At 36.7% G+C, this 9,145-nt stretch overlaps 1 long non-coding RNA gene across 3 annotated transcripts in view; it reads left to right on the forward strand.

The window, feature by feature from the left end:
* Nucleotides 1-7,371, forward strand: part of LOC103911185 (uncharacterized) — a 44,381-nt gene extending 37,010 nt beyond the window's left edge. For 2 of the 3 annotated variants that reach the window (XR_012407706.1, XR_012407705.1), the window contains 2 exons: nt 709-4,118; nt 4,728-6,384. This is a non-coding gene — a long non-coding RNA (uncharacterized lncRNA). Of the gene's footprint in view, nt 1-705; nt 4,119-4,727 lie in introns of all 3 variants that reach the window. The other variant, XR_012407704.1, reaches the window with a different exon arrangement.
* Nucleotides 7,372-9,145: the final 1,774 nt, after the last annotated feature.

The raw sequence follows: 9,145 nt of genomic DNA on the forward strand, positions 1-9,145 counted from the left end.
CTTACGTGTCTAAGGAGGAACATTGTTTAACTGAGAGCTATTCTCATCTGCAAACGCTGAAATCCGGATTCGCTTGTAACGTTAGTCTCCTCTTCATAAAGACGCGGCTCTAGTTGCTGGTGATTGTCCTGTCTCTACAGATTTGGTAAGTGAGCGACAAGTGCTCTTTGTTTATTCAGTTTGTTTGTATCGAATTAAGTTAACTATTGCACTGAGTGCAAACATAGCACTGCATTTTGTGACCGGAATCACACACGCGGCTTTCTGACGCTACCTGCTGTGTGCATCTAAGTTTCCGGGAAATGCTGAGTTTTTTTTCTCTCATTCGCCGTGCGGTATCAAACATTGCATAAAAAAATACACGCTTAGAGCAGATCCTCGAATCAAATATCGCGTTTGTCGCGAGGGGCATGAATGAATTCCCTGAATGAAAGAGCCAAACTGCAGTTAAAGTCCAACATTTAATAATTTGGCAAATAATTCGACTACAGATGTCCATGTAGGTTAAACACCATCACTTTCTCATGTGTGTGTATTTTGACTGAAACTCGCGCGTGCCCAAATAGACACTCCCACACCATCCCACTTTAGTTCCTCCGACACTCCCCCCTAAACAGAGCTGGACACGCCCACTTTTCTGACTTTTTCCAAAGTAGAGGTGTGAAAACACCCTGCTGAAACAAGGGGGTTTCATGGCCCTTTAAGTAGCCCACACACACAGTTCAGTCTCGCATCCTCTCCCTGTAAGTTCAGACTTCGCAAGTTTGATATGGAAAACAGACCCTCGAGGAAATGTCCGGTGAATCTATAAAGGGAACAGTGTACTTTATAATCTTAATCACATCATCCTTGCTATGTTGTTTCACTTTCTCAACAATAAAATGAAAACATGATTTAGGAACTGCCTATTTTCATTTTGATATTAACAACTTAACAAACAGCATATTTATAATAAAACAGAGCCTATATAACATCACTGCCTCCTTTCATTTTCATTGAAAATACGAAACGTATCCTTTGCTTTACTGAATGTCAGTTTTTATAATCAATAATAGCCCTTTTGAAAGTATAACGCACAATAAGTTTATACATTATGCGAAATAAAGGTAAGCGATCAGTCAATATACAGAATGTACGTGGTTACATTAATTATTAACTTAGCTTTGCGCTCAGCCAAAACACGTTACCTGAGAACAAGCAATCGATTCAAAGACCAAAGTCGGGAAATATGTTGTTAGATATACGACAAGATTGATTAAATATCATGTTTAGCAAATATAGTGAGATTAGATCCAACGGGAGATGTTTGATGAGTAGTCCGACCAGCACAGCTCTCATCTGGGTTGAAAAGCTGCAGCGCATGCCCGAGAGTGTGAAACGGGGCCTTAGGAGTGTGATTTCCCCGCCTACCGAGTTGATTGACGGCCACGTATTAACTTGTCTTTGTAGAAATCCATGTAACCTTATTTACACTTCTGCGTTGAGTGATCGGCATGACCCACGGACGGCGCATGCTTTGCACGTTGCCGTGCATTTATACTTCTCAGAGCTGTTTGAGTTGCTCTTCAATAACACTTCCGAAATGCTAGCTGGATATAGGTTTTTATGTTCCTCTGTGTCAAGTTTCTTTGCTGTTGTTTTGTTTTTTCTGAATGATACCGTAATGTAGAAGTAGCTCAAACTCGCCCATTCAGAGGCAGGAACCAGCTGATGTGCAACAAATTTAATCATAAGGTAAACACAAAGCAAAACTTTCCACCTGAATCTCCTTCATGGGACTCTACACTTGTAAACGCTCGCTTCATTGGGCTCGCACGGCTCTCGGTCCCGCCCACAGTAGTCAGCGCTACCATAATCATATTAACAAAACAGGACAAGCGCAAAACAACTGGGATTAAAAGATCTGTTCGGCTCTCTGTGATCATCAGTCATCATGAAATGAAGAATGAGTTTTACATGTTTAAAACGTTTTTAAAACAATGCATGTTTGTAATGAATTACACCGATTTTACCGTCTTTATCACCACAGTCACGTGTCAGTACAATTATAAAAGAAGACGCTTCAGTCCTGGTTTGTGGACAATAAATCAGGTTTATTTTGTGCATTAAAATAACAAATATCCATACATAAGTGGATATTAATGTGTATCCTGTCACATTCCTCTTGTCTCAGGCCCCGTTTACACTAATGCGTTTTCGTTTTAAAACGCATAAGTTTTGCTACGGTTACGCCATCCATCCACACTACGCTGGAGTTCTCAAATGCCGAAAACGGAGCGTTTTGAAAACGGTGGAGAGGCCGTTTTCATTCTGAAACGCTGCTGCTTTGCTTAGTGTGGATGAGGAAAAACGGAGACATCTGAAAACGGAGGCGCGACTGCTGCGATTCGCTACCTGATTGGGGCTTTTGTGTCATTGCGTATCCTTACCTTATTCGTCAAGCCTCTATCACATGACTATAACACATGGCTTTAACGCTACCGGAAAACAGTACCATAAACAACAACATGGGCACAGAAATGAGAGTGATGTTTGCACTATTGTGTGTTTTAGGCGCCATTGTGCAGTTATTCATTTGTTACGTTTAGTAACAACTCGACCTCGTCGTCTGTCCACAAAAATACCTCTCTTGCCTTCTTTGCCATCGCGTTTAATGTTCAACCGGCGTTTGTTGACTAACAATAATCAAATGCCGAGCGAGAAGCATGCTTTCTGTTTATACTAGAACGCGCATGCCCAGAGTGCGCGAATGGTCACGTGATATACGTTTTTGGTGGCGTAGTGTGGATGGAGATATGTTCAGAGACGCTAGTAAAATGCTAGTGTGGACGCAGATCGTTTTTGATCTAAAACGCCGTTTTAAAACTAAAACGCACTAGTGTAAACGGGGCCTCAGATGGGATGGTGGGGCAAATAAAAGGTTACTATGGGTCAGCTTTGGCCCTAGTTTGGCCATCTTTGATTTAAAGTGAGAAAAATCTGCTTTTGTTTAAAATTCACAGTGTGATATTTAGGGGACGCTTAGACAGTTCTATAATGCTAACAAGTAGCTTCTAGTTGTACAGATGGGAGACATTGTAATACTACATTACAATGTGCCCTGCTATTATTAGAACAATGCTATTCTTTTAATACATTTATAGACATTAGTGGTCCAGTTACTTTCTGGAACGTTTGAATGTGTTTTTTTATCTGTTTAAACACATTGTGTGCCCACTGTCAAACTCCAAAATTAATTTACTTTTTATTTTACGCATTTTTTAAATGGAGAAACTGTTTTAATTTGTATATGTATATTTTTCATTAGATGAAATAAAACGTTAAGCTGTTATATATGGCTAAATCAGATGTTACAGTGTTGTCACATTTCAATTCCATTCATTTAAGATAATTAATAAGAAAGTGTGCTGTTTAAAGGTCCAATGAAATTGTGAAATACATTTTTTATTTGTTAGTAAAAGTATTGTTCGTTTTCAGGACATCTATAAGCTAATGCGCTCCAAAACAGTGACAAAATTCATAGAAAACTGATATGAACATGTAAATCTTGTTGGTCACTTCTGCCTAAATATAGTATAGAAGTATGTCCCCTGAGATGCCCCGTCCCTTTTAATACACCTTTAATTTGACCCGCCTGAGCTAAACCACTCTCACTAGAAGAAGGGTGATGAAAGAAAACACTATTGGCTGTTTTTTAAAAGGAGAGGAGCTACTCTATATCCCACCCTCTGTTCGTGTTTAGGTTGAGATTACATAAAAAAAAAAAAAAAAATCACATTTCAAAGCACTTCATGGCACCTTCAATTATTAAACATAACCAATGCATTGCACTAGACTAGTGTGAACATCTTCAGAAATGTTAAATGAAATTTTATTTGTATCTAGTTGTAGTTTGTTTCTTTTTGATTTAGTGGGTAGTTTGTATGATCGTAATCATATGGATTTCATTAGTATATTTTATTATGATTTGGTAATCTCCTAATGATGGGGTGGGGGGTTTGGGGGCATGCATCCTTTTAAAAGGCATACTTTTCATATGAATGAAATTGTATAAATTTGTACAAATTATACACTTTTTTGACAAAATACGTTAAAAAGTTTACTCAATTTCTGTCACGGTTGTGGATCTATCTGCTCTTCATTTGAAGTGTCTGCGTTGTGTGACAGTTCATTATTTATGGTATGTGTTTCTAAGTGTGTGTGCTTCTCTCTCTGTGCTTGTGTGGGACTCGCGTGCCTGTCAGTGGGTGTTTGTTTTCGTGGCATCAGCTGAGCGGTCACATGATCCTTGTTACCGGAACTATTGCGTGTCACCGCTCGGCTGTTAATCAGCGCGCTACAGGTGTAGCGCATTTTTGTGCCTATAAATGTTCAGCGTTCCTGTCTCACTTTGTCAGTTCGTTGTATGCTCACGGTGTTTTGTCTCTTGTCAGGATCCTCTCGCTGATTCTCGCTGGTGGTGAGTGGCTCGGTTGCTTCCTCGTTTCACTTTCGGATGCTTCCGGTTCCTTTGATGATGACTGTTTGATTCACTCTGTTGACGAGTGTCATGAACTTTCTATCGGCGCTGCCGACCAAGATCGCTACTGTTATTCCTGCTAAAAGACTGTGTACTTCCAGCCACTCACCATTTTCTCTGTCTTTTGTCTGTGATCTTCATTAAATAACTTTTACTTGCAATTGGGTTCCACGTCCTGATTATTGAGCGTCACAAATTTCCTTTTCAGAATGTTCTGAACCAATAATCATCAGAGTAAAATGCTCATACATGAATGTTTTTAATAATGTGCCAAAAAATGTTTTTATTTTGCTGAAGCTATATCTGTCAATGGATTTTGCTGTGTTCAAACATTTGGGGCTCTATTTTAACGATTTAGGTGCAAAGTCTAAAGCACATGACGCAAAAGCAATAAGGGCGTGTCTGATTGTTATTTTAGGGATAGAAAAATATGCTCTGCGCCCCGGCGCATGGTCTAACAGGGTTGTGCTTATTCTCTTAATGAGTTATGGGTGTGTTTTGAGCATAACGTGCATTAAACCAATCAGAGTCTCATCTCCCATTCCCTTTAAGAGTCAGTTACGTCACGCTATGGCACACTTGCTATTTACATGGGGAACTTTGTAAATGGAAAAGCTGAAGGCTTTTCGGGCGACAAGGTGGTGCAGTAGGTAGTGCTGTCGCCTCACAGCAAGAAGGTCGCTGGTTCGAGCCTCAGCTGGGTCAGTTGGCGTTTCTGTGTGGAGTTTGTATGTTCTCCCCGCATTCCTCCGGGTGCTCCGGTTTTCCCCACAGTCTAAAGACATGCGGTACAGGTGAATTGGGTAGGCTAAATTGTCCATAGTGTGTGAGTGTGAATGAGTGTGTATGGATGTTTCCCAGAGATGGGTTGCAGCTGGAAGGGTATTTGCTGCGTAAAACATGTGCTGGACACACACTCTGACAGGCACATGGGAACAATGGACGTGGAGAACTAGCATTAAAGGCACAGGCATCAAAAACAGCTACATCATGTTCAGAACAGAAAATTCCAATATTCTGAAAGGTATATTAAATAATCTGATGGGTGCTTTGTGCTGAAACGTTACAGACATGTTCTGAAGACACAAAAGTTTTATCTTAAATCTTGAAAATTGGGTAAAATAGGTGCCATTTAAAGCATTCATGATACACTCTGAAAAATGCTGGGTTGTTTCTAGCCTAAATTGGTAAACAAGCTGTTTGGTTAAAAATGTCATTTAAAATCTTTACACAATTCATCAGTTTGTCCATATTGTGGCCAAATATTTGGCGGTTTTATTTAATTTACTTACAAAAATTAATGAACCCATTGCCGTAAAGGTGAAAAGCTGACCTTACTTAAAAAGTGAATTAACAGATTGTAACTTGGAACTGTCAAGTTAAAATTTTTGTGATTTTTTTAAAAAATATGTTTATGCACATAGTTCATTTACTTTATCAAATTAAGGCAGCTGACGTACTCACTTTTTAAAGTAAATTTAACTTAAGTCAAACTAAAAGAGTTTTACCAATAAATGTGTGGAAAACAACCCAATATTTTTCTTATAAATAAAATATCAACAAACTGTGCCAATAGTTAAATCATAAGACATTGTTTTATAATTGCAATTGCAAAAATAAAATAGCTCCCTGCCTTCGCGTGGGTTTCCTCCGGATGGTCCGGTTTCCCCCACAGTCTAAAGACATGCGGTGAATTGGGTAGGCTAAATTGTCCGTTGTGTATGAGTGTGTGTGTGTGAATATGTGTGTGGATGTTTCCCAGAGATGGGTTGCGACTGGAAGGGCATCCGCTGCGTAAAAACTTGCTGGATAAGTTGGCGGTTCATTCCGCTGTGGCGACCCTGGATTAATAAAGGGACTAAGCCAACAAGAAAATGAATGAATGAAAATAAAATAGAGAAAGACAAGAGAAGCGGCATGGTGGCTCAGTGGTTAGCACTGTTGCCTTAGAAGAAGATTGCTGGTTCAAGTCCCGGCATTATTGTGTGGAGTTTGCATGTTCTCTTCCTCTGGGTGCTCCGGTTTCTCCCACAGTCCAGTGACATGCACTGTAGGTAAATTAGATAAAATAAATTGGCTGTAGTGTACGAGTGTGTGTATGGGTGTTTCCCAGTAATGGGTTGTGGCTGGAAGGGCATCCTCTGAATAAAACATATGCTGGAATAGTTGGTGGTTTATTCCACTGTGGAGACCTCTGAAACAGAGAATAAGCCGAAGGAAAATGAATGAGCGAATGAAAGATGTGGGTAGGCGGGGATAAGGGAAGCTTTTCATGTTATTGTTTGATATCCAATGCATCCCTCACACATATGGCTTTTATGGTAAAGTTGAATTAAAGAGGTAAAGGGGGTGCAAATGAAACAATCTGATTTGAATTTTGAGGAAATTGGCATTCAAATATCCCATTTTCGCACATTTTAGCTTTCTCACTCTTGTCAAATACACAAAAGATAAACCATTGCCCTCTTCACCTAGTTAAGAGCTACCATTGGACAATTATTAAGCTGAAGGGAATCTAGCGTGTGATGTTGGAGTGTGTATCAGCACTACTGTATGTAAGCAAGTCTGCGATAGATAAAAACTGTTTACTGTTGCCACTAACACTGAACGGTGAACAAAAGTGTTTCTTTTTTAAAATTAACATACAGTACACACTAAATGTCTTGCCCAGACTTGTCCTGTCTTCTTTTTCTTTGCTTTCAGAGAAACCTGTGTTCCCCAAGTAAGTGGATTACCCAAGGGATAATTGACAACAAGCATGAACTAATATGAACTAATAATGGACAATACAACCCTAAATCAGAAAAAGTTGGAACAGTATGGAAAACTCAAATAAAAAGAAGTGATTTTTTAAATTACTTTGATGTGTATTTCATTGCAGACAATATAACAAACATTATTTATTGTGTTCCTCATGATTCTTTTTTTTTATTGTTTAGTTTTTTTTTCAAAACAAACATGTATTACAATTTTGGTTCTTGCAACATTACAAAAAAAGTTGTGACAGGAGCAATTTAGGGCTAGCAATCAAGTAAATTGGTTAAATATTGATGTGATTTGAAACAGATGATGTAATTGGTGAAGAACAGGTGATCGTAATTGGGTAATTCTTCAACTACGGGCACTTTTATGTCCTTTGATCATTCATATATATATATATATATATATATATATATATATATATATATATATATATATATATATATATATCTATATATATCTATATCTATATATAAATATATATATATATATATATATATATCTATATATATATATATATATAAATATATATATATAAATATATATATATATATAAATATATATATATATATATATATATATATATATATATATAAATATATATAAATATATATATATAAATATATATATAAATATATATATATATATATATATATAAATATATATATATATATATATATATATATATATATATATATAAATATATATATAAATATATATATATATATATATATATATATATATATATATATATATATATAAAAAAAAATATATATATATATATAAATATATAAATATATATATATACACACACACACACACACACATATACATACACAGGCACGCACACACACACACACACACACACATATAAATACACATACATATAAAATTTAAACAAAATATAAAATTTTTGTTAAATTCCTCTTTCCTTGTCAAACTAACAATAAGACCTTGTTCAAAAACCAAAAAAGGTCTAGTTCAGGTGTGCCTAAACTCGGTCCTGTAGTTGAACCTGAACAAGATAATCAAGTTTTTTCTAGGTATACTAGAAACTTCCAGGCAGGTTTGTTGTAAAAGGTTATAGCTAAACAGGACACTGGCCCTGCAGGACTGACTTTGGGGAACATTATTTGTAAACATTTCAATAAGTAAACATTTCTCTCATATTTGTTGGCAAACTGGCAATCCTCAGCCAATCTTTGCTCCTAGCTAGAACTTTCTAGATGCTGCTTTTGAACCAAATTACAATCACCTGTTTCAAACCACATCATTATTTAGCTGATTACAAGCCCTAAATTGATCCTGTCCCAACTTTTTTGGAACGTGTTGCAGGTCTGAATGACGGGGAAAGGATATATATTTGATGAAGTTATTTGACAAGAAAAAACATGAAATTTTCATAATGCATATTGCAATCAAATACAAGTCAAAGTAAATTTAGAAATCTCTACTTTCTCTTTTATTTGCATTTTCCATACAGTCCCAACTTTTTTTGATTTAGGGTTTTACTTTACCTGACTTATTACACATCTACTTGCCACAAAACCTTAAAAATTAGACAGAAAACTTTGTTTTGAGCTGTAATGATTTATTAATTATTTAATTAAACGAAGAAACACTGACAAAAACATGAACAGCCGAGAGTGAACACTAACTTGTGCATTATTCAGTCACAAGATTGTACCAAACAGTAAAAAAAAAAACTGGCTGGTTAAAGCATAGTTTAACCTATGTATTACTCAATGACAGGACAAATAATAGAGCCGAATAAAGAAAATAATGCAGAATAAAGCCAGACAGGCTTATCATGTAAGACTGAATTGCTTAATTCAGCAAAAACAACCTCCTGGATGGATTTTATTC

The sequence above is a fragment of the Danio rerio genome, chromosome 6, assembly GCF_049306965.1.
Source record: "Danio rerio strain Tuebingen ecotype United States chromosome 6, GRCz12tu, whole genome shotgun sequence".
NCBI classification, from domain to species: domain Eukaryota; kingdom Metazoa; phylum Chordata; class Actinopteri; order Cypriniformes; family Danionidae; genus Danio; species Danio rerio.